General features: G+C 42.6%; 1 long non-coding RNA gene across 1 annotated transcript; it reads left to right on the forward strand.

The window, feature by feature from the left end:
• Positions 1–10,853: 10,853 nt before the first annotated feature.
• LOC140456820 (uncharacterized) lies at positions 10,854–14,457 on the forward strand. Its single transcript, XR_011953157.1, has 3 exons — positions 10,854–10,900; positions 11,529–11,635; positions 14,374–14,457. It is a non-coding gene; the product is annotated as an uncharacterized lncRNA (long non-coding RNA).
• The last annotated feature ends 12,472 nt before the right edge of the window (positions 14,458–26,929 follow it).

The raw sequence follows: 26,929 nt of genomic DNA on the forward strand, positions 1-26,929 counted from the left end.
TTTGATCATCCATGAAGCACCTTAGGAGATTTGCCATTGTAAAAGATTCCATACAATGCAAGTAGTTGTTGTTATTGCTGTACATTTGGAGAAACAGGAATGATGCATTCAAAATTCTAACAAGAAAGTCACTGATAGGTGTAGTGTGCAGGCCAAATAATAACATCACATTGGGATGGGCAATAAACAAAGAAATAACTATTGCCCGTAAAAATGGTATGGCTATTATCCTGGGTGATTTTAATCTACATGTAGATTGATCGAACCAGCTCAGTCAGAGAAGCCTTGAGTTTATTAAGTGTATCCATGATAGTTTTCTTGAACAGTATGAAATGGAACTGACAAGGGAGCAATCTATCCAGCATCTGGCCCTGTGCAATGGGACAGGAATAATTAATGACCTGAGAGTTAGGGATCCTCTTGAAAGAAGTGATCACTGTATGGTTGAACTTAGAATACATATGGAGAGTGTGAAGATAAAATCTAATACCTGGGTCCTGTGCTTCAACACAGGAAACTATAATAGAATGAGGGAGAACCTGGATAAAGTAGACTGGAAACAAAGATTTTATGGTGGGACAGTTGATGAGCAGTGGAATATTTTCAAAGGCACTTTACAAAGTGCTCAACAATGGCATATTCCAGTGAAAAGGAAGGACTTTAAGAAAAGGCATACACTGCGATGGGTATCTAAGGAAAACGATCAAATTGAAAGAGAAGGCATGCAAAGTGGCCAAAAACAGCCTGAAACTAGAACTGGGAAAACTTTAAAGGTCAACAGAAAGCAAGAGAGGAGCTATAAAGAAAAGTAAGATAGAACATGAGAAAAATAAACTAGCACAGACCATAAAGACAGACAGCAAAATTTTATATTAAATGAGAAAAGAGTGACTAAAGTAAATGTTGGTCCTTTGGAAAATGAGAAGGAACATTTAATTATGGGATATCACAGTGGAGGACACTAATATCTTGCCAATAATTAGCAAAGAGACAAAGATAGGTGAGGATTTGGAAATGATCATTATTACGGAACAGCTAGTGTTGGACTGTTGGAGGTAATTGAGCTAATGACAGAAAAGTCTTCAGACCCTGATGGAATGCATCCCAGGGTACTAAAGGAGATGCCAGGAGAAATAGCAAATGCACTGGCAGTAATTTTCTAGAATTCACTGGACTCTGGCAGTCCCAGCAGATTGGATAGCAGCAAAAGTGACGCCACTTTTTTAAAAAGGAGGTGGACAAAAGGTGGGGAATTATATACAAGTTAGCTTATTCTCTGTAGTGGGAAACTTCCTTAGGCCTATTATCAAGGAAGAAATAGCAGGGAATCTTGATAGAAATTGTCCCATGGACTGACAGAGCATGGGTTCATGCAGGGCAGGTCATGCTTCACACATCTTTTGGAATTCTATGAAGACATTTCGAGCAAGGTAGACAACAGAGACCCAGTGGATGCAGTGTACCTGGATTTCCAAAAGGCCTTCAACAAGGTGCTGTGCAAGAGGGTGTTGCATAATATAAAGGTGCATGGCCTGAGGAGTAGAGTATTAGCATGGATAGAAGATTGGTTGACTAACAGGAAGCAAAGTGTGGGGATAAATCAGTACTATTCTCGCTGGCAATCAGTGACTCATAGTGTGCCTCAGGGATCAGTGTTGGGACTGTGATTATTTAGAATTGATACAGATGATTTGGAGTTGGCGACCACATGTAGGGTGTCAAAGTTTGCATATGACACTAAGATGAGTAGCAGAACAAAGTGTGCAGAGGACTGTGAAACTTTGCAGAGGAACATAGATACATTGAGTGAGTGGGCAATGGTCTGGCATTTGGAATAGAATGTTCATAAATGTAAAGTCCTACTGTTTGGTTGGAGTAACATTAAAAAAGAGATTATTACTTGAGTTTTAAAAGGTTGCATCATTTGCTATGTAGGGGCACCTGAGTATCCTTCTGCATGATGGTTGGTCACCAGGTACAACAATCAATTCAGAAAGCAAATGGAATTTTGGCCTTCATTGCTGAAGGGATTGTGTTTAAAAGCAGAGGTTATGTCCCAGCTGTATTGGGTGCTGGTGAGGCCACACCTGGAGTACTGCATGCAGTTTTTGTCTCCTTACTTTCTCAAGGATGTACCGGCACTAGACGGGGTGCAGAGGAGGTTAACTAGGTTGATTCCAGAGTTGAGGGGGTTGGCTTAACAGAGACTGAGTAGATGGGGATTATATTGATTGGAATTCAGAAGAATGGGAAACATATAAAATAATGAATGGAGTGGATAAAGTAGAAGTAGAGAGAGTGTTTCCACTGGCAAATGAAGCCACGACAAGAGGGCATCACCTCAAGATTAGAGGCAGCAAATTTAGGACTGAATTGGGAAGGAACTTCTTGACCTCGATGGAATTCACTGCCCAGGGAAGTAGTTGATGCTAGTTCAGTCAACGTTTTTAAAGCTAAGATAACTTTTTTAAAAAAGAAATAATTAATTAATTCAGAGATATGGTGAGAACATTGGTAAATGGTTCTGCGTCCATGAAATGATCAGCCATGATCTTAATGAATGGCAGAACAAGCTCATAGGCAGGATGGCCTTCTCCTGTTCCTAGTTCTTTTGTTGTTATATATTGAATTCCTCCCGCACTCTTGACTTTCAGGTGCTGGTGTTGGATTAGGATGGACAAAATTAAAATTCACAGAACACTAGGTTATAGTCCATCAGGTTTATTTGGAAGCACTCGCTTTGCAGCTTCTTCATCAGGTGGTTGTATGATTTTTAACTTTGTGTCTCACTCTTGTAACTGATAAACAGCAACAAAAGCCACGAAGCAGTGCGCATGCTCCAGGCAACAATGGGGCTCCTGGTGGTTGATGTCAGCGGAATACCAATGGAAAGACAGTGGTAGGGGCACAACTGGAGGACCTGGCGGGGCATTTGGTCCTCCGACCAATCAGAGTAAATGAGGGACGGGACTAGAATATACCACGTGACCATCCTCACGGTGGGCGCGGATGTGCGAGACGTGTGGATGGAGAGCTGTTGGTAAGGAAAAATAAACAGCAGGAAGTGGGAGGGAAATGGTGTTGGTATGGGCTGAGAGGTTTTACAAACATTTGGTGCACATCGAAAAATTCAAAAGGAGCCGAAAGGGCAACCAAAATTGAAACATTTGAAAGGCATTTGAATAGGAAGGGTTCAGAGGGATGTCGGTCAAGTGCTGGCGAATGGGAATAGTTTAGAATATCTGGTTTGCATAGATAGGTTGGACTGAAGAGACTGTTTTTGTGCAAGACATCTCTGACTGTGGGATCATAAAAGTAAACACTGCTCTGATTCACCTCTGGGCTCCTTGATGTCCACTTGTTCGTTATCTAGCTTCCTCAGTCTCACATGAGTGTATTTTTGCATTTTTAGTATTTTACTACTACGTTCACAGACCTTTTTGTAAATGGATTGTCCACTGCTGCCCGACTCCTGACCGTATGCTGCTCCATTATCAGGTTATTTTTTCCACAATATCTTTGACAGTCAAGAATTCTTTTTTCCAATATTGAGTGGATTTTTCTTCAATTTCTGACAGTCAAATTCTGCACCATTTTCATTCCCTATAATTCATATTGCACTCCCTGAAACATCAACTGTGTTTCTCCTTCCACAGATACCAGTGATCATTGCCAAAGCCCTGTTGCCTGTGGAGAGGGTGATGTTTGACTTCCTTGTACAGCTGCAGTTTGAATGGTGAAGGCACTCCCACAACATGGTTGGGTAAGAGACATTACAGACTAATCACTCAGCGATAGTGAAAAGTAGAATATACCTGTACAAATCAACATGTTTTTAATTTCACAAAAATATTGAGAACTTTTGACATAAGGCCACAGCTGGAGAATATTATGTCCAGTGACCAAAACCATTGCCAAATAAGCAATTTTTCAGGAATGCCTTAAAGGAAGAAAGCAGATCTTAGAGGGTGGGAATTCCAGACCGTGTTGCCTTGGAATCAAGAGAAACAGTCACACAGCTGAACTCAAAAATAAACACATCATTGGGAGTCTAAACTAAAATGAGTTATTGAAATATGAAAGGGTGTGTGGTGCAGGAAGATAGGAATGATTACAGCCAGGAATTAAATCAAGTGTGTGAAAGTAAATTGTTGTTGCTTATAATTGGGAGCCTTTTGAGGGATCAGCAAGTTCTGGTACAAGTGAGCACTTGGGCGGTTGAGTTTTCAATATTCTGGATATTATAGAGAGGGTGATTGTGGGATGCTGGCTAGGAGTGGGTTTAGATAATGAAATCTAGAGTCAACAAAATGAATGAATGAGTGTTTCAAAAAATGAGCTGAGACTGTGGTGAGGTCCAGTGCTATCACTGAAGTCGAAATAGTGGTCTTGGAGTGGGACTGGGCTATCACCCTCACCTCACCTCTGGAATTCAGCTGTTTGTCAGTTTGTGAATCAAGTCTGTAACAAGATCAGGAACTGAGTGGCCCTGGCAGAACCCAAACTGAGTGTCACAGAAGGTTATTGCTGAGCAGCTGCGTGACAGCACTGTTGATGAGACCTTCCATCACTTCACTGCTGAGCGAGTGTGAAATGATGGAGGGAAATTGGCTGGGCTGGCTCTGTCCTGCGTTTTTGTGTTTAACATCCCTGGGAAATGTTCCACAATGTCAGTAGGTGCCAGTGCTGGACTTGTCTTGGTGGGCAGCAATTTCTGGAGCACAGCCATCAGTATTATTGCCACAATGTTGGTAGGGCCGACAGCCTTTACACTACTTCTCCATTTCTTGATCTGATTTGAAATAATTTTTCAACCAAGTTGATTCACGTTTGTGATGTCAGGGATCAATGTAGAAGGCTCATCCACTTGGCACTGCTGACTGAAGATTGCTGCAAATGCTGTTGTCTGTTGCATGGATGTGTGAGATCCCTCCAACAGTAAGGATGGGGATATCTGTGATGCTTCCTGCAGTGAGTTGTATAATTGTCCATCACCGTTCACAACTGGGTGTGGCAGAACTGCAGAGCTCAGATCTGATCCATTGGTTGTTGGATCACAAAGTTCTATTTGGTGTTGCTTGTGCTGTTTGGCATGCAGGTTGGGTAGCTTCACGGTTGGCACCACATTTTTAGGTATGCCTGGTATGCTCCTGGCATGCCCTGCGGAACTCTCTACTGAACTAGGGTTGATTCCCCTGGCTTAATGTTAATGGTTGAGTGGGGAATATACCAGGCCATGAGATTTCAGATTGGGCTGGAGTACAGTTCTGCTGCTGTTTTGGCCCACAGTGAGACAGAAGTTGCAGTGTCAAGAGGGCAGATTGTGTTGTTGTATTTTCTAGTGCATTGGTAGATGTAATGTGGTCCATCCAGTTTTATTCCTCTGTTGAGACTGTGCAGTGATTAATACAATGAGTGATTTGGTGGGCCACTGTCAGGAATGCAGCTTTTAAAAAAAAGGTTTTGTGATTTACACATGAAAGAAGTCAAACTATCATGGTATTCGAACAGATGAAAGACTCAACAGACAATCAAGGTATTTTTCAATGAATAATTTCAGTTACATCAAACTAAATTTTTGCTATAAATTCTATGCCTTAGAATTGTGCCCTCCACAATCACCTGATGAAGTAGCAGTGCTCCGAAAGCTAGTGTGCTTCCAATTAAACCTGTTGGACTCTAACTTGGTGTTGTGTGATTATTAACTGAGAATATTACAGCACTACTAACAGGGCTGCATGTAAACAGGCTCAGTCCAGTTAATCAATACATTCGGAAGGATTTCCTCCAAGTTTGATGATGCAATATTCGTCATAACCGTCAACTTCAACCTGCAATGTTGTTATTAACAAAAACTTCAGGCTGACACAAAGCTGCCCACCCCACTGCAATGTGGTAACCGGGCCCGGCCCAGGAATTGGAACTGGGACATTTGTGGACTGTGATCTCAAAGGAAGCAAGCAAACACAATTCTGACAGATTAGTTCTCAAGGATGAATAGCAAGTTTGAGACAAGGCCAGTGGTATGCCGCCTTGCACTTAGCTTAATTGCATTTCTTATTTACAGTCATGTTTTGCAAAGTATAAAGAACTATGTGTTTGCTTTCCATGGTTGGAGAGTTTTATCCTAGTTGATCACAGTTGCTGCCTCTCGCTCCCCAAGTCAAATCATAGGATCGATAACAAAACAATAAACTGCAGATGCTGGAGATCTGAACCTCGGAAACAAAGTGTTGGAGAAACTCAGCAGTTCTGAGGGCATCGGTGAAGAGAAACACAATGTTACATTTCAATTTCAGTGACTCTTCGTCTGAACGGACAAATGGTCATGAGACTTGGAGCTTCCAATGTTTTATTCCCCTCAGAGATGCTGCTGGACCTGCCGTTCTCCAGAACTGTGCTTTCTATAGTGAACTTTAGTATTTTTCCGATCTGTTTTGTAAATAAGTGAAAGGTTAATTGTAAATATGAGCGTGGTGTCCACACTTGAGTTACACAAGCACGTCTCAGTTTAAAAACAAGATTTAACTCACAATAATATTCCATCTCAAAATTAGCCAAGTTACACCAGTAATAAAGCTCATCCACCCAATGAGGCACTTCAGTACAATATCCTGCAGTGTTACACACAGCCACCTTTACCAGAGAATAAAATCTCTGTCACAAAATTGAAGGCCAAGAGCATGTCTCTTTCAAGGAGCTGAAGTCAAACTCAATTTTTGGACTGATTTTTATTACACCTGATTGAACATTTAAATCTCAGAGCATAATCTTTGTTTTTTAAACAAAGTGTGTGGGAAACATCCCACATCTTACTAAAAGTTCAGTTCAGTCTGATACATAGAGCCAAAGGTCAAGCAAACATCACACTTTCCATTCACTTCTACAAAGGGCTGACATCACATTTCTTCAGGATTTAAACTATTTTATAAATTGTTTGTAAACTCATTTGTCACGTTAAAGAACTGGACAATAAATGACATTGCATACAATAAGAGTGAAGCCTGTGAGAGCAGATTTAGCTTTGGGGGGCAGTGTATGCACTTTCTAAATTCTGGGAGCACTTTGGAAGACTGCTCCCAGATGGTGATAGTGAACATATCTGGAATGCACTGTTTAGATTTGGGAATCCACAGGAGACAACTGTGGTTTCACTAATACTTGGCTTGCGTTGTTGGTGTACAGTAAGCAATTCATAAAGTTACTTATGTATTGTTGTTGACTACCTGAATGGTATTCAAATCTGTCAGGTTGCCTTCAATAGTGTCAATGCATCTATTGTAAATGTTTTACAATATTCCAGAACTGCCCAGTGCTTGGAAAATTCAGGGGGGACAAAAAAAATCACATTGAGTAATTTGAAATTAAGAATCCAAGAGGACGTAACCACTGAAGTATTCGATTCAAATAGTTAAATGGAGTGCTCACATTTAAAAATATTCTTATCCATAGGAATGGATGGACTGACAGAATTGGGATCAAGTTCCTCGCTGGGGAGTGTGAAATGTGCTTTGATAAAGTCACCTGCATTTACTGACAATACTTTGGCAAGCTCGGAAATTTAAGAAACAATACAAGCTTCATTGCTGCTCCAGTTGGGTCCCAAGCTCTGTGAAAAAAAAACAATGTTCAGGTTTATTGCATACACTCTGAAACACGTGTTTCTTCTACAGATCCTGCAAGTTTCCCCAATGAGCATAGTCCATCCAAATGATGTTCCTAACTTTGGCCAACTCATTTCTTTCTGAGCCTCTATAACCTGAAGAATGACCAGAAGCAATTACTCCACATATGTGGGAACATTACAAACGAGGATTTTTTTCCTTCAGAATTGACTTCCATATATTCAGTGCCCAGAACAGATAAAAAGCTTGTTACCTTTTATAGAGCAATGATTCAGTGGGAGTAAAACGCCAACCTTTTCTTGCTGAACAATCACGCTGCCTAAATTTTAAACATGAACACTTCTTAATAGTTCACCAGATCCTAACGAAATATTTTGTGCAAAACAAATCAGATGATACATAGTTATTCAGATAATAAAACAAGTTTGTTCATTGAAGAACCCAGAGGAAAAGGTCATGCAACAATGTGAGTTTGATATACCTCAATCATCATTTCAGGTGCATTCTCTGCATAAATTCTCCTTTTCCTCCTCGAAGTATTTAACTTCTTGAATAACTGAGAGCATGAAATCATAGTTATACAACACAAAATCAGACCCTTCAGTCCAACTTGGCCATGCTGACCAGATATCCAAAATTAATCTAGTCCCATTTGCGAGCATTTGTTCCATATCCATCTTAAACCCTTTCTACTGATTATCAGTTTATTTTACTTTATCAGCACATGAAATACTGACATTTTATTCTCCTAACATTGGTTCAAGAAATCATAAGTTCATTCATCCAAGTTAATTTTGTAATCTTTCACAAAGAAACAAGTGAGAACAACATATAGCTGAGTGCAAAACAAAATTCTACAGCTGCCCGATATCTGGGAACACTCTACAACTGAGGCACTGATACTGCACAAGTTTGTCAGCACAGTTTCAATTACTGACAATAATTTAGACTTCACACAGTTAAGGTAAATGTGAGATATCTGAATTTCATGAATTGGTTCCTATGGTCATCACTTTCTCCTTTGATCAACAAAAAATATTCTTGGTTTAATCTTCTCCAAGTGCAATAGGAACCAATTCAGAGTCGAAAAGTGTCATGCTGGAAAAGCACAGCAAGTCAGGCAGCATCCGAGAAGCAGGAGAGTTGATGATTCGGGCATAAGCCCTTCATCAGGAATCACAGGCTTCAGAAAAATAACTGGCATAGACTTATGCCAATACATATGTAGAAGGGTCAGAGCATGTTACTATCAGATTAGAGACTAATTTCAGATTTGGTACCATTCAGTGCAACATTTCAGTATGATACTTACATATGTTCCTAAAAGAGAAGTTGTCTAAAACTACAAGCTCTAGATGATTATACGATTAAACCTGGAAATAAAGCTGGTGAACAAGAATGGCAAAGTGAAGTCCCATCAGTATCGCCTCGGGCAGTGTCAAGTACGAATTTGACAACACAGTTGCCACTTTGGTGTAACCTGCAGTCTGGCCAAATTGCAGCAAAAATCTGTTCAATTTTATCTGCAAACTATTGAATGCAAAATCCTCCTTGCACACTAATGAGGCAGCATTTAGGGATGTCATTTTTAAAATATATTATTTTCAAAGTTCCTCACAATTAAGAGTGATCACTTGGTGCTGTCTGCATAACACAGTACGAAAAGGAACTCACAAAAAAAAATTATAACCCCAATTCAGAGTCATTAATTCATTGATATTGCATGGGTCCAGCATTTATAAGTAATCAGTTGTTTAAAATAAATACAGATACATTTACTAACTATATTGGAGTACAGTCAAATTTCTTACTGAACAGTGACAGGATTGGACAGAGTCTGCATGGATTTAAGAGAGGGGAATCATACTTAGCAAATTTACTGAAATAATCTACAGAGTCAAATATTAAAGAAAGAATTTGCAGGATATTTAGAAAAGCTTATCATTAAACATGGTAGACTGGGTTTTGTGAAAGAGAAACTATATTTGACAAATTTATGACAGTTCATTGAGGAGATAACAAGCAGGGCTGATAAAGGGCAATCCAATGATGTTCTGTATTTGGATTTTAAAAATGTAAATGATAAGGTGCTACATAAAAGTTAATTGCACAATTTAGGAGCTCATGGTATCAGCGTAATGTATTCGTATGGACTGAGGATTGGTTAACAACACTGGCTGTTGCTGAGTCCTCACTTGGAGTACTGTATACAATGTTAGCTCCCATATTTAATAAAGAATAAACTAACATCGGAGACCATTCAAGAAAGATTCACTTAGCTGCTTTGAGGACGAAAGGGTTGACCTATCAAGAATAGATAAGCAGGAGTGATCTTATGGAAACAAGATTCTGAGGAGCTTGACATGGTAGATGTTGACTAGATATTTTAGCACCAGTGAAGTCTCAAACCAGGGGACATTACATAAGGGAACATTCATTTTCGGAAAAGTAAAGAATTTTTTTTTCTCAGTGAATGGCTAGAATTTTCTCGCCCAAAAAATTGTGAAAGTTAAATGTGGGAGGGGAATGGTTGGGTTATTCTTCGGAGGGTTGTTCTGGCTTGTTAGGCTGAAGGGCCTGTTTCCACAATGTAGGGAATCTGTGATTCTATCTCAAATTATTTTAAAAGAGGGCAGATATACTTTTGAAATATTGAGCAGTTGAGGGCTATGCGGATCAAGCATAAAAGAGGTGTTGAGGTCTGGGTTGGCCAAGCCATGATCTGATCGAATGGGGGAACAAGCTGAAGGGAATGAGTGCCCTACTCCTGTTCCGATTCCTTGAACCTCCGTTTTATGTTTTTTTGTTTGCAAAGAAGAGTGTGATACAATGTTCTAAAGATTTCAGATGTTGTGAAAAGCAGTGAAAATGGGATGTTTATGTACTGATTCAGATGGTATTGATTCATCAATCACAGCTATACAGTCACGAGTAGGAAGGCAATTCCCTCCATGAATAAAGGAAATCTACTGCAGAGCTCACACAAAGGGAATTCTTACCCTCAGTAAACTCTCCCATCACATTACCCAACATATCAGCAAAGGCAGGATGCACTGCGCATTCTCTAGCCAACAAAGTGACCCGCGGGTGATTGATGTCAGCTCTGGACCAATGAAAGCTCGGTGGGCGGATCTGGAGGACCTCGCGTGATGTTGGTCCTCCAACCAATCAAAGTGAATAAAGGGCGGAGCTAAACTAAACCATGTGATCAACCTCACGCGCAGTGCAGAGTCGCTGTAATGAATGTTCGGGAAGTTATGGAGAGAAAGGATACGGTAAGGAAAGAAATAAACAGGGCAACGGGAGAAAAACTGTGTTGCTATGAGCGGAGAAGTTTTACAAACAAATTGTGTTCGTCGTAAAACACATTTGAACGTCCCAGTCCCGTTTTTGCAGTAAATGGGGAATGGCCTCAGCGCGACTGCAGACCTGAGTGAGCGCCGCCATCTTTATTCGGGACAACGATTCACTGGACACGTGAGGAGCCGCCATCTTTCTAGGGGGCAAGATGCAGCCAGGCGCATGTGCAGCCTTTCTCTAGTTCAGACTCGTTGGGATCATAGCAGCCAATCCTGCTCTGATTCAGCTCTGGGCGCCCTCATAACCACTTTGTCAATATCGAGTCTCGAACCATGGGTGTATTTTTGGTCTGTTTACTACTGTATTATTACTTTTATAGACCCTTTGTAAATGAGTTTTTCACTGCTGCCCAGCCCCTGACCATGTACTGCTCTATTATCAAATTACTTTTTTCTTGAATATTTTTGACAGTCAAGAATTCTTTTTTTCCAACAAGCAAGTGTATTTTCCTTCCATTTCTGATTATCAAATTCTGCACCATTTTCATTCCATTTAATCCATTTTGCACTCCCTGAAACATCAACTGTGTTTCTCCTTCCACAGATACCAGTGATTAATGCCAAAGCCCTGTTGCTTGTGGAGAGGGTGATGTTTGACTTTCTTGTACAGCTGCAGTTTGTGTGGTGAAGGTGTTCCCACAATGTGGTTGGGTAAGTGGTATTATAGATTGTTCATTCAGCAACAGTGATGATTTGAAAATAATGTCCAAATCAACAACAATTTGTATTTTTATTATGATGCTTATAATTTCACAAAAATGCTCGAGAACTTTAGACATAAGGCCAGAGATGGAGATATTAGGTCAGGTGACCAAACGCATTGCCAAAAAGCAGGTTTTGAGGGATGTCTTAAAGGTGGAAAGCAGACCTGAGAGGTTTTGGTTGTGAATTTCAGACCATGCTGCTTCAGCAACTGTAGAAACAGCTACACAGGTGAAGTAATGAATTAACAAATGGTTGGGAGTCTCAAAGAAAATAGGTTGTCGAGGTCTCAAAGTGTGTGTGGTGCAGGGATTATTATAGTCAGGAATTAAATCACGTGTGAGAATTTTAAATTGAGGGATATTGGCCAGGTTAGACTAGATTGGGTTGGGGTATCTGGTCAGCATGAATGGGTTGGACCGAAGGGTCTGTTTCCTTGCAGTACCTCTCTATGGCTGTATGCTGTTGATTATAATTAGGAGGGTTTTGATGAATCAACAACCAGAGATTTAGACTTTCTTGATATTCCAGGGAGGTTGAATGTGGGAAGCTGGCCCTGAGTGTGTTTGGATAATGAAGTCTGGAGATAACACACGATGGATGAGAGATTTCGTAAATGAGCTGAGATGATGGTGGAATCAGCTAGAATTAGTGATCTTGGAGTGGGACTGGGCTGTCACCCTCACCTCGCCTCTGGGATTCAGTTAGTTGTCAGGTTGTGAATTAGGGCGGTAACACAATCGGGAGCTGAGTGGCCCTGGTGGAGCCTAAAATGAGTGTCACTCAGCTGACTGTTGCTGAGCAGTTGCTGCTTGGTAGCCCTGTTGATGACATCTTCCATCACTTTACTGCTGATCGAGTGTGGACTGATAGATGGAAATTGGCTGGGTTGGATTGCCCTCTGTTTTTGCGTTGAACATCCCTGGGCAATGTTCCACATTGTCGATAGGTGCCAGTGCTGGAGTGGTACTTGGCTTGGTGGGTGTCCGGTTCTGGAGCACAAGCCATCAGTATTATTGCCAGAATATCTGCAGGGCCTGTAGCCTTTGCACTACTGAACCATTTCTTGACGTTATTCAAACTGAATCAAACTGGCTTAAAACTCACATCTGTGATGTTATAAACCACTGGAGAAGGCTAAGATGGACCATCCCACTTTGCACTTCTGGCTGAAGATTGCAGCAAATGCTGTCACCTTATCTGGTGCATGGATGAGTGAGGCCCCTCCATCAGTAAGGGTGGGGATATCTGTGATGCTTCCTCCAGTGAGTTGTTTAATTATCCATCACCGTTCACAACTGGGTGTGGCAGAACTGCAGAGCTCCGATCTGTTCCATTGGATGTAAGATCACTTAGTTCTATCATTTGCTGCTGATGCTGTTTGAGCTGCAAATAGTCCTGTTTGATAGCTTCAACAGGTTGGCACTTCATTTTTAGGTCTGCCTGGTGCTGCTCATGGCATGCCCTCCTTTCCTGTCCATTGTGATGGGAAGTGCAGGATTTACAAACCCATGAGATTACAGATTGTGCTGGAGAACAGTTATGCTGCTGTTGATGTCCCACAGTGCCTCAGAGATACCCAGTTTGAGATCCTACATCTCTTCAAAGTCTGTCCCATTTAGAACGGTGATAGTGCCACTCAACGCAATGGAGGTTTTTCTCAACTTTAAGGCAAGACTTTGTCTCCAAAAGGAATGTGTGATGGTCACTCTCACTGATACTGTCATGGCCAGATGCATCTGCCGCTGGTCAATTTATAACAATGAGATCAAGTATGTTTTACACTCTTGTTGGTTCCCTCACCACCCGCTGTAGACTCAGTTGAGCAGCTATATCCGTTCGGACCTGGCCAGCTCAGTCCGTAATTCTGTTGCAGAGCTAGTCTCGATTGTGGACATTGAAATCCTGTACCCAGAGTAAGTTTGACTCCATTTTATTGCCTCAGTGCTTCCTCCAAGTGTTGTTCAACATGAAGCAGAAGTGATTCATCAGCCAAGGGAGGACGGGACGTGGTAATCAACAGAAGCCATGAGACTTCCTGGTCTCCGGAGCCAATGCTGTGTACTCCCAGGACAAATCCTCCCTGTGTGTACACCACTGTGCCACCACCTCTGCCTGGTCTGTCCTGCCGGTGGGACGGGACATATCCAGAGATTTCAGGAGAAAGTGAAGACTGCAGATGCTGGAGATCAGAGTCAAGAGTCTGGTGCTGGAAAAGCACAACGGGTCAGGCTGATGAAGGGCTTAGACTCGAAACGTCGATTCTCCTTCTCCTCGGAATGCGCCTGACCTGTTGTGCTTTTCCAGCACCACACTCCCGGTATCTAGGGATGGTGATGGTGGTGTCTGGTCATTGTCTGTATGGGATGATTCCGTGAGTATGACTATGTCAGGCTGTTCCTTGACTAGTCTGTGAGACAGCTCTCCACATTTTGGCACCAAAAACCATATCTTAGTGAGGAGAACGTTGCACCTTCGAGAGGGCTGATTCTGTGGTTGTAATTTCTGGTGCCTTGTTAGTTGCCAACTGGTCCATCCAGTTTCATTCCTGTATTGAGACTTGGCAGTGATTAATACAGTGAGTAGCTGGCTGGGCCGCTCTCAGGTTGGCAGGATTTGTTTCGCCATTGACAATGGTTTCATGGAGATCAGGAGATTCCTAATACGTTGTTTTTTCTTGAATTCAGATTCCACCATCTGCCAAGATGGGATTCGAACCAGGACTTCAGTCGTTTGTTTAAATATTCTGGATAAAACCTAAATACATCAGGTTTGTTCACTCATTTTAAATATCACTAACCCTGGTTTTGTTTCTTTGTAAAACACTGCCCATCATCCTGTCTTCTCCATTCTCCCCTCCAACAACGAGTGAGGATCACATGGAGTTTCTCTGTCACTAAGACTGTGATAATCCGATCTGCTGTTTCTCTCCCTCCCACTAGCCCACTGAGCCCAACTGCCTCACGTGGTGTTCCTGGTTTTTGTCCTAAACCTCCATCTTTCTCCAGTGTCTTGTCAAGCCTTATCAGAGCTCACCTTGACCCTTTACCCTAATCTCGTTAAACTCACTTTCCAACTCTCTTTCCTTCACTGCCGCCTCATCACTCCACTTCGCCAATTCATCGATATTGTTCCTTGTTCTGTCTGTTGGTCTTTTCTGGTTGTGTCCTTCTCTCCCATTCTGTGAAAAACTAATATTTGACCTCACCGCTGTTGGAAAATCCTGCTCCGTCTCCACTCTCCCTTTCCTTTCTGAATTCCTTGCATTTGGTGTCCCTCAACGATCTATCCTTGGTCTCTCCTGTATCTCACGTACATAGTGCCAGGAGGTGATATCATCCAAACACACTGTGTTCGGTTTGACATGTACACTGACGATGCCCAGCTCTCCCTCCCCATCATCCCTCTCCATTACTCCACTGTTACTCAGTTATCAAACTGCTTACCACGCTCCCACTACTCGATTAGCTGCTGTTTCCTCCAATGAAACATTGTCACGGTTAAACTTATTGCCTTACCTTTACCTTTCTGCTGAGCCCCTCCCTCCCACTGGGAACTCTCTGAGGGAGAATGACACTCTTCACAATATTGCTGTTATATCTGACCTCAAAATGACCTTTTGATCAGACATCCACACAATCACAACATCAGGAATTCCAATCTCTTAAACGTTGCTTTTCTCCACCTCGCCCCAGCTCCATTGCTACTAAAACCCCGTACCCGCGTCTGTGTCGCCTTAAACTTGAATCCAAAACAGAACCCTTGATTCCGTGACTAAAAATCTGGTTTCAGACTCCCCTCTCAGTATTTACCTTCAGACACATCCCCTCTGTACTTATCCTGCCAAACCCCTTAAGAATCCCATCTGTCTCAATGAGATCACCTCTCTTTCTCCAAAATCCAGTGAGTAGAGTCCCAACCTTTTCAGCCTTTATTTAAAAGATAATCCCTCCAAACCAGGGATCATCTCATTGAATCTTCCCTGAAATGCCCCCAATAAAGTGACACATTTCCTTATCTAAAGGGACCAAAACTGCTCTCATTCCTGCAGATATGGTGGTCTCACCAGCACTCCTACACGTTACTCTCAGGTATATACTCCAAACTCTAATACTGAAAACTTTTGAAACAAAACATTCGATTCCCGTTCCTGATTCCCTGTTGTAACTGTGTGGTAGCTTTCTGTGTTTCCTGAACAATTACCCCGGTCCCTTTGTGGTGCAGCTTTCTACAGTTTCTACCATTTAAATAGTACTTTGTTCTTTATTATCTCCTCCAAAATGAGCAACTTCCCATTTTTCCCAAGTTACTCCCCATCTGGCAACTTGTTGCCCCCTTCTCCTGTGCATCTCTCTCTTTTCATAATCCTCTTAGATCTTTCCGGTTATGCCTTTTCTAGGAGATATCCCCCCTTCCCATTCTTCCGAACATTTACTGGGAGCACTGGGCAATGGGAAGCAGGCAGAGTTGCCATCTTTTTAGCGATATGCTTTGGAGTGATTGGGAGGATCTTCCTACCCATTGGTCAGGATGGAGACAAGTTGCCCATCGTTAGGCATTAGCGTTTCACACCCATGTCTTATTGATGAGGCAGAGCGGCAGCACGGAATGAAAGAAAAGAAAGTCATTCTTGTTCCCCATATCTCACTGACGCTTGGATCATTTTCTCCAATGTGTCAAAGAACAGCTGTGTTCAGTCACATGAGATCTCAAGTTGGAATATCCTAGAAACACACAGATTTCCCTCTGAGTTAACTGCTGATGTCCTCAAGGGTAATATGTACAGTAATCCTGGGCCACGAGTAGGGGATGGTGTGGGTTTCTAACTTGAACTGATAGTGACAGATTTTATAAACTTGTATTACAGGATATTACAGGTGGACATTCAGATGGTAATCTCAGTTAATGTTTTGCCAAACTCTGATTGAATTACTCAGTATATCAGGATCTGGATATTCGCATTGTGTGTGTGAGTATTGTGTTCCAGATCAATCCCATTTGCTGCATAAAAATTCTCCTTGGAATCATCGCATTCTCTCAAAAGGTCTCCCCAAACCTTCAATGTGTCATGTAATCCTTTTATGATGACCTGATGAGTGTAAGGTTTATTACTCGAATGTGTAATTTTTGTATAAGGATGTCTCAGAGAGGGAGCAGAATATTCTTAAAGGGGAGAATAACCATTTTGAAGGGAGGCTGTTGTTTATTGGTATCAATGACATAGGAATAGAAGAGTTCACATTGTTGGATCATTGGAATCTCTTGTGGGGTAGAATTGACCTCCATCAGAAGGATGGATTGTACTGGCACTGGAAGGGAACAGTTGCTAGTGCTATTCAGGAGGCATTAACCCAGTGAAGGAATGTGGGTAAACCCAGAGAGAGAGTGAGGGAAGAGCTCAGTCTGAGGCTGGTACAGTTCAGACGTCAAATAGTCAAGGCAGGCAAAGGCATGGCAGAGAACGAGGTAGGACTGAGCAGTTACCCTGCATTTATTTCAATGCAGGAGGCCCGATAGGTCAGGCAGATGAGCTCAAGGCATAGTTTTGAACATGGCACTGGGATATTATCGCAATTACAGAGGCATGACTCAGGGATAGATAGGGCTAGCAGCTTAATGTTCCAGTGTATAGATGCTATAGCAAAGATAGAAAGGGGGCAACAGAGCAGGGGAAGTGGTATTTTTCATTAGGTATAACATTACAGCTGGGTTTCAAGAGGGTATTCCTGGGAGTATATCGAGGCAAGTTATACAGGTGGAACTGAGAAATAAGAAAGGGATGATCTCCTTACTGGGATTGTATTATTGATCTCTCCTCACCCCTTCCCCAATCGTCAGCAGGGAATTGAGAAGCAAATTTACGAAGACATCACTTATCTGTAAGAATAGTATGGTTTTATACAAGACTTGACCTTTTTTATTCATTCACAGGATGAGGGTGTCACTGGCTGGGCCCAAAGGGCAGTCACATTGCTGTGGGTCTGGAGTCACATGTAGGCCCGACCTGTTTAGAATGGCAGATTCGTTCCCTGAAGGATATTAGTGAATCTGATGGGGTTTTTTTTCGCAACAATCGACAATGGATTCATGGTCTTTCATAGATTCCTAATTCCAAATTTTTATCGAATTCACATTCCACCACCTGCCCTGGCAGGATTCCCACCCAGGGCTCCAGAACGTTATCTGGGTATCTGGATTATCCATCGAGTGATAATCTCACTAGGCCATTTGGCAGGGTGAGTGACTGAGGTATCCGTAGGACAGCACATCAGCACCAAAATTCCCATGGTCTCTGCAGAACTTAGAAAGGGCTGGGAGGGAAATATATTCCTGTAGGTAGCAGAAATGGCAGAGGTTAATGCGCTGTATCTGGTGATAAGTGAGGTGGCAAGTGAGGACCGGTGGAGTATATTCTTCTTGTGGTTGGAGGGGTGGTGTAAAGGCGAAGGTGCAGGAAGTGGAGGATATGCATTGAAGGGCATTGTTGATCACGTGGAAGGGAGATGTGGTCCTTGAAATAGGAAACCTTTCTGGGATGTCCTGGAGTGGAATTGCTTCTCCTGGGAGCAGATATGCCAGAAGCAGAGGAATTGAGAGTACAGGATCACGTTTTTACAGGAATATACTCGAGGGTAATCAGGAGAGTAAAAAGGGGACATGACATATCTCTAGGAAATGGTTTAAGGAGAATCCAAAGAGATTCTACAAATACATCAAGGATAAAAGAATAATCAGGCAGAGAATAGGGCACCTTAAAGATCAAGAAGGCCATCTATGTAACAACAGAAAGTGGGAGAGATACTGTGCTATTCTGTTCTAGAGAGTTTGGAGAAATAATAGTGATAACTTGAAAAGTGTCCATATTACAGAGGTGGATGTACTGGATCGTAGCAAGGTGTATCCCAGAAATTTGTGGAAAGCTAGGAAAGTGATAGCAGTGCCCCTCCCTGAGATATTTATATCATCATTTGTGACAGATGAGGTGCTGGAAGATGTGTGCCATTATTTTAAAAAGTGGTAAGGAAAGGCCAGGGAGCAAGAGGACAGTCACCCTGACATCAGTGGCAGGCAAGTTGTTGGAAGGGATTCTGAGGGATAGGATTTACATGTATTTGGAAAGACGAGGAATGATTAGGGATAGTCAACGTGGCTTTGTGTGTGGGAAAGTGTCTTTCTCTAACTTGATTGAGTTTTTTTGAAGGCAGACTGTGGACGTTGTCTATATGGACACTGAACAATGTTCCACAAAGCAGACTGGTTAGCAAGGTTAGATAACATTGAATGTTGGGAGAACCAGCCATTTGGATACAAAACTGGCTTGAAGGTAGGCGGCAGAGGGTGGTGATGGAAGGGTTGCTTTGTGGGCTGGAGGCCTGTGAGCAGCAGTGTGCTGCAGGAATGGATATGGGCTCCTTAAATAAATGACTTGGATGTGAATATGAAGTATGGTCGGTAGGTTTACAGAAGACACCAAAATTGGAGGTGTAGTGGACTGTGAAGAAGGTTAGTTCAGAATACAACAGGATGTTGATCAGATGAGCCATTGGAGCAAGGAATGGCAGATGGAGTTCAATTTAGATAAATGTGAGCTGTTGTATTTTGGAAAGGCAAATCAGGACAGGACGTATGCACTTAATGGTAAAGTCCTTGGGAGTGTTGTTGAACAAAGAAACCATGGTGTGCAGTTTCATTGTTCCTTGAAAGTGGTGGTGCAGGTAGGAAGGCTAGTGAAGGTGGCGTTTGGTACACTTATATTTATTGGTCAATGCGTTGAATACAGAAGCTGGGACGTCATATTGTGGCTGGACAGGACATTGATTAAGGCATTCAGGAATTCTGTTTTAAGTTCAAAATTCCCTGTTGTGGGAAGGAGGTTGTGAATCTTGAAAGAGTTCAGACAAGATTTACAATGATTTTGCCAGGTTGGAGGATTTGAATTAAAGGGAGAGGCTGAATAGGCTAGGGTTAATTTCCCTGGAGAGTCAAAGACTGAGAGGTGATTTTACGGAGATTTATAAAATCACGAGGGGCGTGGATATGGTGAACAGCCAGAGTCTTTTGCCCCCAGGTTAGATGGGTCCAAAACAAGAGCACATGGGCTTAAGTTGAGAGGGCAAAAATTTAAAAGGGATCTAAGGGGCCACGTGTTCAAACTGAGCTGTGTAGAATGAGCTGCCAGATGAAGGAGTGGAGGCTGATAGACTTACAACATTTAAAAGGCATCCGATTGGGTACATGAATAGGAAGGGCTTCGAATGATACGGACCAATAGCTGACAAACCGGACCCCATTAGTTTAGGATTCCTAGTTGGCATGGACCAATTGGACCAAAGGTCTGTTTCTGTGCTGTACTTCTCTGACACTAATAAATGAAAATAAGAAGTGTTCCTCTTTTGTGGAGAGTTAGCAGAAGCACAGATAATTATCCTTGGAGCTGAGAAGGTTAAGCAATGATTTCAACCAGGTGCAGATTTGTTTCCAAGGTATTTAATTTACAGAAAGAGAGAAGAATTGTTAACAACGTCACAATTTTAATAACTATTTTCAAGTAATTGGCAACTAATGCAGGATGAATATGTGAATATTATTTTATTCAGTAAATTCTGAGCATCTGGAACAGTCTGAATGGCAGCTGGACACAGATTCAGCAGTTATTCATAAACTGATTTGGAATTTTACTTTTTAAGGAAAGATTTTGGGGGGCTATGGGCAAATGGGAGGGGAGTTGGGACAGATTTGCAGCATCTCCAGAGGGAGGGAGTATAGCCCCAATGGGCTGAATAGCCCCCAGCCCCTGTGCTCTGTGATACTGCCCCATTCACTGTGAATGATGAAGCTCATCCCAGGGCAGAGAGGGAGGATACCACCACTCACCTCACAATGGGCCTCAGATGATTGATGTCAGCGCAGGCCAATAGGAGGCAGAGGGTGGGACTGGAGGACCAGGCAGGACCAGTTTGTCTTCCAACCAATCTGAGTGAATGAGGGTATCCTTAAGGCTGGAATTAAAGAAAGGCACATGTAGCAGAGATTTGAGAAACTGGAGAAGATTAGAGATAGGGAGCGTTCTGTGGCTGGAGAGGCATCATATAAATAAGGAAGAGTTGTGAGGCTGGATGAGGTGACAGTGATCGGGAGAGTTGTGAGGATGGAGGAATTTGGAGGTAGTGAGAATTAGAGTCCTAATGTTATACAGCAAGGAAACAGGCCCTGTGGTCCAACCAGTCCATGCCGAACATAATTCCAAACTGAACTAATTGTACCTGCCTCCGCTTGGTCCACATCCATCCAAATATTTCCTATTTATGTACTTATCTGAATGTATTTTAAATATTGTAATTGTATTCACAACAACCACTTCCTCTGGAAGTTCATTCCACACATGTAAATTTAAAAAAAACCCCTAATGTCTTTTCTCAAATCTTTCTCATCTCTTCTCAAAATGAATTCCCCTCTCTCCCGGCCATTCACCTTTATCTACACTCTTCACGATTTCATAAACCTTTTAATAAGGTCACCCCTCAACCTCCTACACTCCAGTGAAAAAAGTCCCAGCCTCTCCTGATAACACAATCCCTCCTTTCCCATTAACATTCCAGTAAATCTCTTCTGAACCTGCTCCGATTTAATGATATCCTTCCTATAACAGCATGACCAGAGCTGGGTTTAGAATTCCAGAAGAGGCCTCCCCAACATCCTGTACAACCTCAATATAACGTCCTAATTCCTATACTCAAAGGTGTGAACAATGAAGGTAAGTGTGCTTGAACACCTTCTTAACCACCCAGTCTACATGTAACACAAACTTCAAAGACGTGAAGCCCTCGGTCTCTTTGTTCCATATCACTACTCAACGCCTTACGTTTAATGAGTGTACGTCCCGCCTTCGTTTGTTTTATCAAGATGTAATATTTTGCATTTATTCCAATCAAAAAATCCTTTGAGTATAAAGGCAGTAGGAGTATAATTAAGAGGGAAATCGGGAGGCAAAAAGGAGACATGAGATAGCTTTGGAAAATAGGGTTAAGGATAATCCAAAGGGCTTTTATAAATACATGAGGAACAAAAGGATAACTAGGGAGAAAATAGAGACCCTCAAAGATCAGCAAGGCAGACATTGTGTGGAGCTGCAGGTGATGGGCAAGATGGGAAACAAGTATTTTGCATCAGTGTTTACTGTGAAGAAGTACATGGGAGATATAGAATGTGGGGAAATAAATGGTGACATCTTGAAAAAAAGTCCATATTACAGAGGAGGAGGAGGAGGTGCTCAATGAGTGGCTAAGGAGCTGGTGCAGGGGAAAAGGATTCACATTTTTGGATCATTGTGATCAACTCTGGAGTAGAATTGATGGATTGTACCTGATTTGGAAGGTGTCTAATATCGAGGCAGGGAGACTTGTTAATGCTACTCGGGAGGCAGTAAACCAGCGAGGAGTGGGTGTGATCGCAAATAGATAGTGAGAAAAGAGGTATCTCTGAGGGGTACAGTTCAGAAGGCAAATAGTCATTGCAGGCAAGGGCAAGGCACAGAACAAGGTGGGATTTAGCAGTTACACTGCATTTATTTCAATGCAAGAGGCCTGACAGGGAAGGCAAATGAGCTCAGGGTATGGTTTTGAACATGGCACTGGGATATCATGGGTATTATAGAAACGTGGCTCAGGGATGGAAAGGACTGGCAGCTTAATGTTTCCGGGTATAGATGCTATAGGAAGGATAGAAAGGAGGACAAGAGGAGGGGGGGTGGCATTTTTGATTAGGGACAGCATTATGGTTGTGCTTAAGGAGGACATTCCTGGGAGTACGTACAGTGAAGTTATTTGGGTGGAACAGGGAAATAAGGAAGGGATGATCTCCTTATTGGGGTTGTTGCGTGGGTTTCATCTGGGTGCTCTGGTTTCCTCCCACAGTGCAAAGATATGCTGGGTAGGTTCGATTATCCAGGCTGAATTTCCACAGTGTTCAGGGATGTGCAAGTTGGGTGGATTATCCAGGCTGAATTGCCCACAGTGTTCAGGGATGTGTAGGTTGGGTGGATTATCCAGGCTGAATTGCCCACAGTGTTCAGGGATGTGTTGGTTGGGTGGATTATCCAGGCTGAATTGCCCACAGTGTTCAGGGATGTGTAGGTTGGGTGGATTATCCAGGCTGAATTTCCACAGTGTTCAGGGATGTGTCGGTTGGGTGGATTATCCAGGTTGAATTGCCCACAGTGTTCAGGGATGTGTTGGTTGGGTGGATTATCCAGGCTGAATTGCCACAGTGTTCAGGGATGTGTCGGTTGGGTGGATTATCCAGGCTGAATTGCCCACAGTGTTCAGGGATGTGTCGGTTGGGTGGATTATCCAGGCTGAATTGCCACAGTGTTCAGGGATGTGTCGGTTGGGTGGATTATCCAGGCTGAATTGCCCACAGTGTTCACGTATGTGTAGGTTGGGTGGCCCTGGGAAATGCAACGTTACAGGGGGAGGTTAGGAGGCTCTGAGGGTCAGTGTCGATGTGATGGGCTGAATTGTCTCATTCCCCACTGTCGGGATTCTCTGATAATTCTACTAGTTTTAAAATAGTTACAGAAAATAATAGACCATATCTATAAGTTAAGTTTCTAAATTAGACAAAGGCCAATTTTGACAGCACAAGGGAAGCACTTTCAAAATTTGTTTGCGGGAGGTTATTCCCAGGGAAAGGGATGGCTGGAAAGTGGGAACATTAAAACATAAGGAATAAGAGCAGGAGTTAGCCAACTGGCCCCTCAAGCCTGCTCTGCCATTCAATAAGATCAGGCCTGATCTTTTCATGGCCTCAGCTCCACATTCCTGCTCTCTCACCATAACCCTTAATTCTTTTCCTGTTCACAAATTTACATTTTGCCTTAAAGGCATTCAAGTTGATAACATCAAATGCTGCACTCGGCAGGGAATTCCACAGATTCACAACCCTTGAGCTGAAGAAGCTCCTCCTGAACTCAGTCCAAATCTGCTCCCCCTTATTTTGAGGTTATGCTCTCGTTTCAACCGTCCCCAGTGGAAATAACATTCCAGCTTCCATCTTTCTTACCCCCTTCATAATTTTATTTTTTTGTCTCCAACCTCCCATTCTTCTAAATTACAATGACTATAGCACCAATTTTCTCAATCTCTCCACATACGCAAACCCTCTCAACTTCCAACTCAAACTAGTGAACCTCCTCTGTTCTCCCTCCAGTGCCAGTACACCCTTGCTAATGTAAGGACATCAATCCTGTACACAGTACTCCAGGTGTGGCCTCCCCAGCACTCTGTACAGCTGCAGCATAACCATCCCTCTAGCAATGAAGGACAATATTCCCTTCACTGCCTTAATTACCTGCTGCACCTGCAAACCAACTTCCTGTGATTCATGCACAAGGACACCCAGCTCCCTCTGTACAGCAGCCACTGCATGTTTTCACCATTTCATCATCCAGTTTGCTGTTCATCCAACCAAAATGGATGACCTCACATATCACAACTTTGAACTCCATCTGCCAGACCCTTACCCACTCACATAACCTATCTGTATCCCTGTGCAGACTGACAATGCCCTCTGCAGACATTGCTCTACCTCACCTTCGTATCAAATGTGAACTCTGTCGCCATACACTTGGTCCTCAACTCCAAAACATTTGTGTAAATTGCAAACAGTTGTAGTGCCAACACTAATCCAAACACCCGTTTATCCCCATTCTTTATTTTTTGTTGGTTAACCGATCCTGTATCAATGATAATACATTACCCATAATGCTGTGCATCTTTACCTTATACAGCAGCCTTTTGTGTGGCAACTTGTCGAATACCTTCTTGAAATCCAGGTGCACCACATCCACCGAGTCCACCTTGTCCAACGCGCTCGTCCTATCCTCAAATAATTCCAGTAAATCCTTAAACATGACCTGTCTTTCCTGAATCCATGCTGTATCTGCTAAATGAGACAATTTCTACCCAGATATCTCACCACTACTTCCTTGAGAGATTCAAGCATTTTCTCCACTACAGAAGTTAAGCTAACGGGTCCTTTTTGAAAAACAGTGGCACTGCATTTGCAGCTTCCAGTCTGTCAAAACCATCCCAGAATCCAACAAATTTTAGTGAATTATCACGAGTCTATTTGTTATTGACCCCCCCTCCCCCCTCCCCCCCTCCCCCCTCCCCCCTCTATCTCCTTTAGTCCTTGGGATGCAATCCATCAGGGCCAGGAGACCCATCTACCTTTAGGCTGTTATCTTTCCCAACATTACCTCATTACTGGGAATGATTGCTTCTCTGTCCTCATCTGCCATTGCCTCCATAGGCCTGCAACAACAAGAGTACACAGACAGTATGTTCCTGTTAAGGCCAAGGATGGTCGGTGTAGAGAATGCTGTCTGTCGAAAGAAATTGAGGGCCTGGTCAAGAAAATGAAGGAGGCATATGGCATGTACAGAGAGCTGTGTTTGTGTGAATCCCTAGAGGAGTATAGGGGCAGTAGGAGTATACTCTGGGTAAACCAGGAGGGCAAAAAGGGGACATGAGATAGCTTTAGGAATTAGGTTTAAGGAGAATCCAAAGTGATTGTACAAATACACTAAGGACAAACGAGTAACCAGGCAGAGAATAGGTACCCGCAAAAATCAAGGCTGTCTGTGGAACAGCAGGAGGTGAGAGAGATTCTGTATGAGTGGAGAGGTTTTAAGAACAAAATATGCACATCGGAAAACACTAATTTGAACGTCCCAGTCTCGTGTTTTCAGTAAACAAGGAATTGCCTCAGTGTGGCTGCAGGCATGAGTGCGCGCCGCCATCTTTATTTGGGGCAAAAATTCACTGGACACGTGTGGAGCCACCAGCTTTGTAGGGGGCAAGGTGCAGCCAGGTGCATGTGCAGCCTTTCTCTGGGACAGAGTCATTGGGCAGGATTTACACAGAGCACATTCAAACTCAGAAATGGATGTTTATTTCTGGATTTGTTTTTGTCATTCATTTAAATGATTTGGTATCGTAAATGAGTTTGCAGGTCATTCAAAATTGGAGGTATTGTGGATAATGAAGAAGGTTACCTCAGATTACAATGAGATATTGATCATATGGGTTTAATTTAGATAAATGTGAGGTGCTGCATTTTGGAAAAGCAAATCAGGTCAGGACTTATACACTGAATGGCAAGGCCCTGGAGACGGTTTGTGGAACAAAGAGACCTTGGACTGCAGGTTTATAGTCCTTGCAAGTCAAGTTGCAGGCAGATAGGATGGTTAAGAAGGTGTTCAGTGTATTTTCCTTTATTGGTTCGAGCATTGAGTATAGGATGTGGGAGGTCATGTTGCTGTACAGGACATTCATTAGGCCACTTTTGGAATATTGTGTGCAGTTCTGGCCTGCCTCCTATCAGAAGGGTGCTGTGAAACTTGAAAGGTTTCAAAAAAGACTTAGAAGGATGTTGTTAGGGTTGGAGGATTTGAGCTGTCGGGTGAGGCGTAAAAGGCTGGGGCTGTTTTCCCTGGAGTGCTATAGGCTGAGTGGTGATGTTATGGAGGTTTATACAATCATGAGGGGCATGAATAGAGTAAATGAACAAGGTGTTTTCCCTGGAGTGGTGGTGTCCAGAAGTAGAGGGCATTGCTTTAGGGTGAATGGATAAAATTTCAAAGGGGCCTAAAGGACAACTCTTTCTTGCAGTGGGTGGAATGAGCTGCCAGAGGAAGTGGTGGGAGGCTAGTACAATTAAAATATGTTAAAGGCATCTAAATAGACAGATAATATGATTAGGAAGCATTTACAGGGATATGGGCCAAGTGCTGGCAAATGGGAATAGATTAGGTTTGGATCCCTGGTTGGCAAGGATGAGTTAGACCGAAGGGTCTATGTCGGTGCTCTACATCTCTATGACTGTGGGATCATAACAGCTTACACTGTTCTGCTTCATCTCTGGGCTCCCTCATGACCACTTTGTCAATGTCTAGCTTGCTCAGTATCGAACAATGGGTGTATTTTTGGTCTGTTAAGTATTTTACCATTACTTTTACAGACATTTTTGTAAGTTAATTTTTCACTGCCACCCAGCCCCTGACCATGTGCTGCTTATTAATTTTTTTCTGGAAAATCTTTGACAGTCAAGAATTCTTTTTTCTAATTAGCAAGTGCATTTTCCTTCTATTTCGAATTATCAAATACTACACCATTTTCATTCCCTTTAATCCATTTTGCACTCCCTGAAACATCAACTGTGTTTCTCCTTCCACAGATACCA

Source organism: Chiloscyllium punctatum, chromosome 31 (genome assembly GCF_047496795.1).
Source record: "Chiloscyllium punctatum isolate Juve2018m chromosome 31, sChiPun1.3, whole genome shotgun sequence".
Lineage (NCBI taxonomy): Eukaryota > Metazoa > Chordata > Chondrichthyes > Orectolobiformes > Hemiscylliidae > Chiloscyllium > Chiloscyllium punctatum.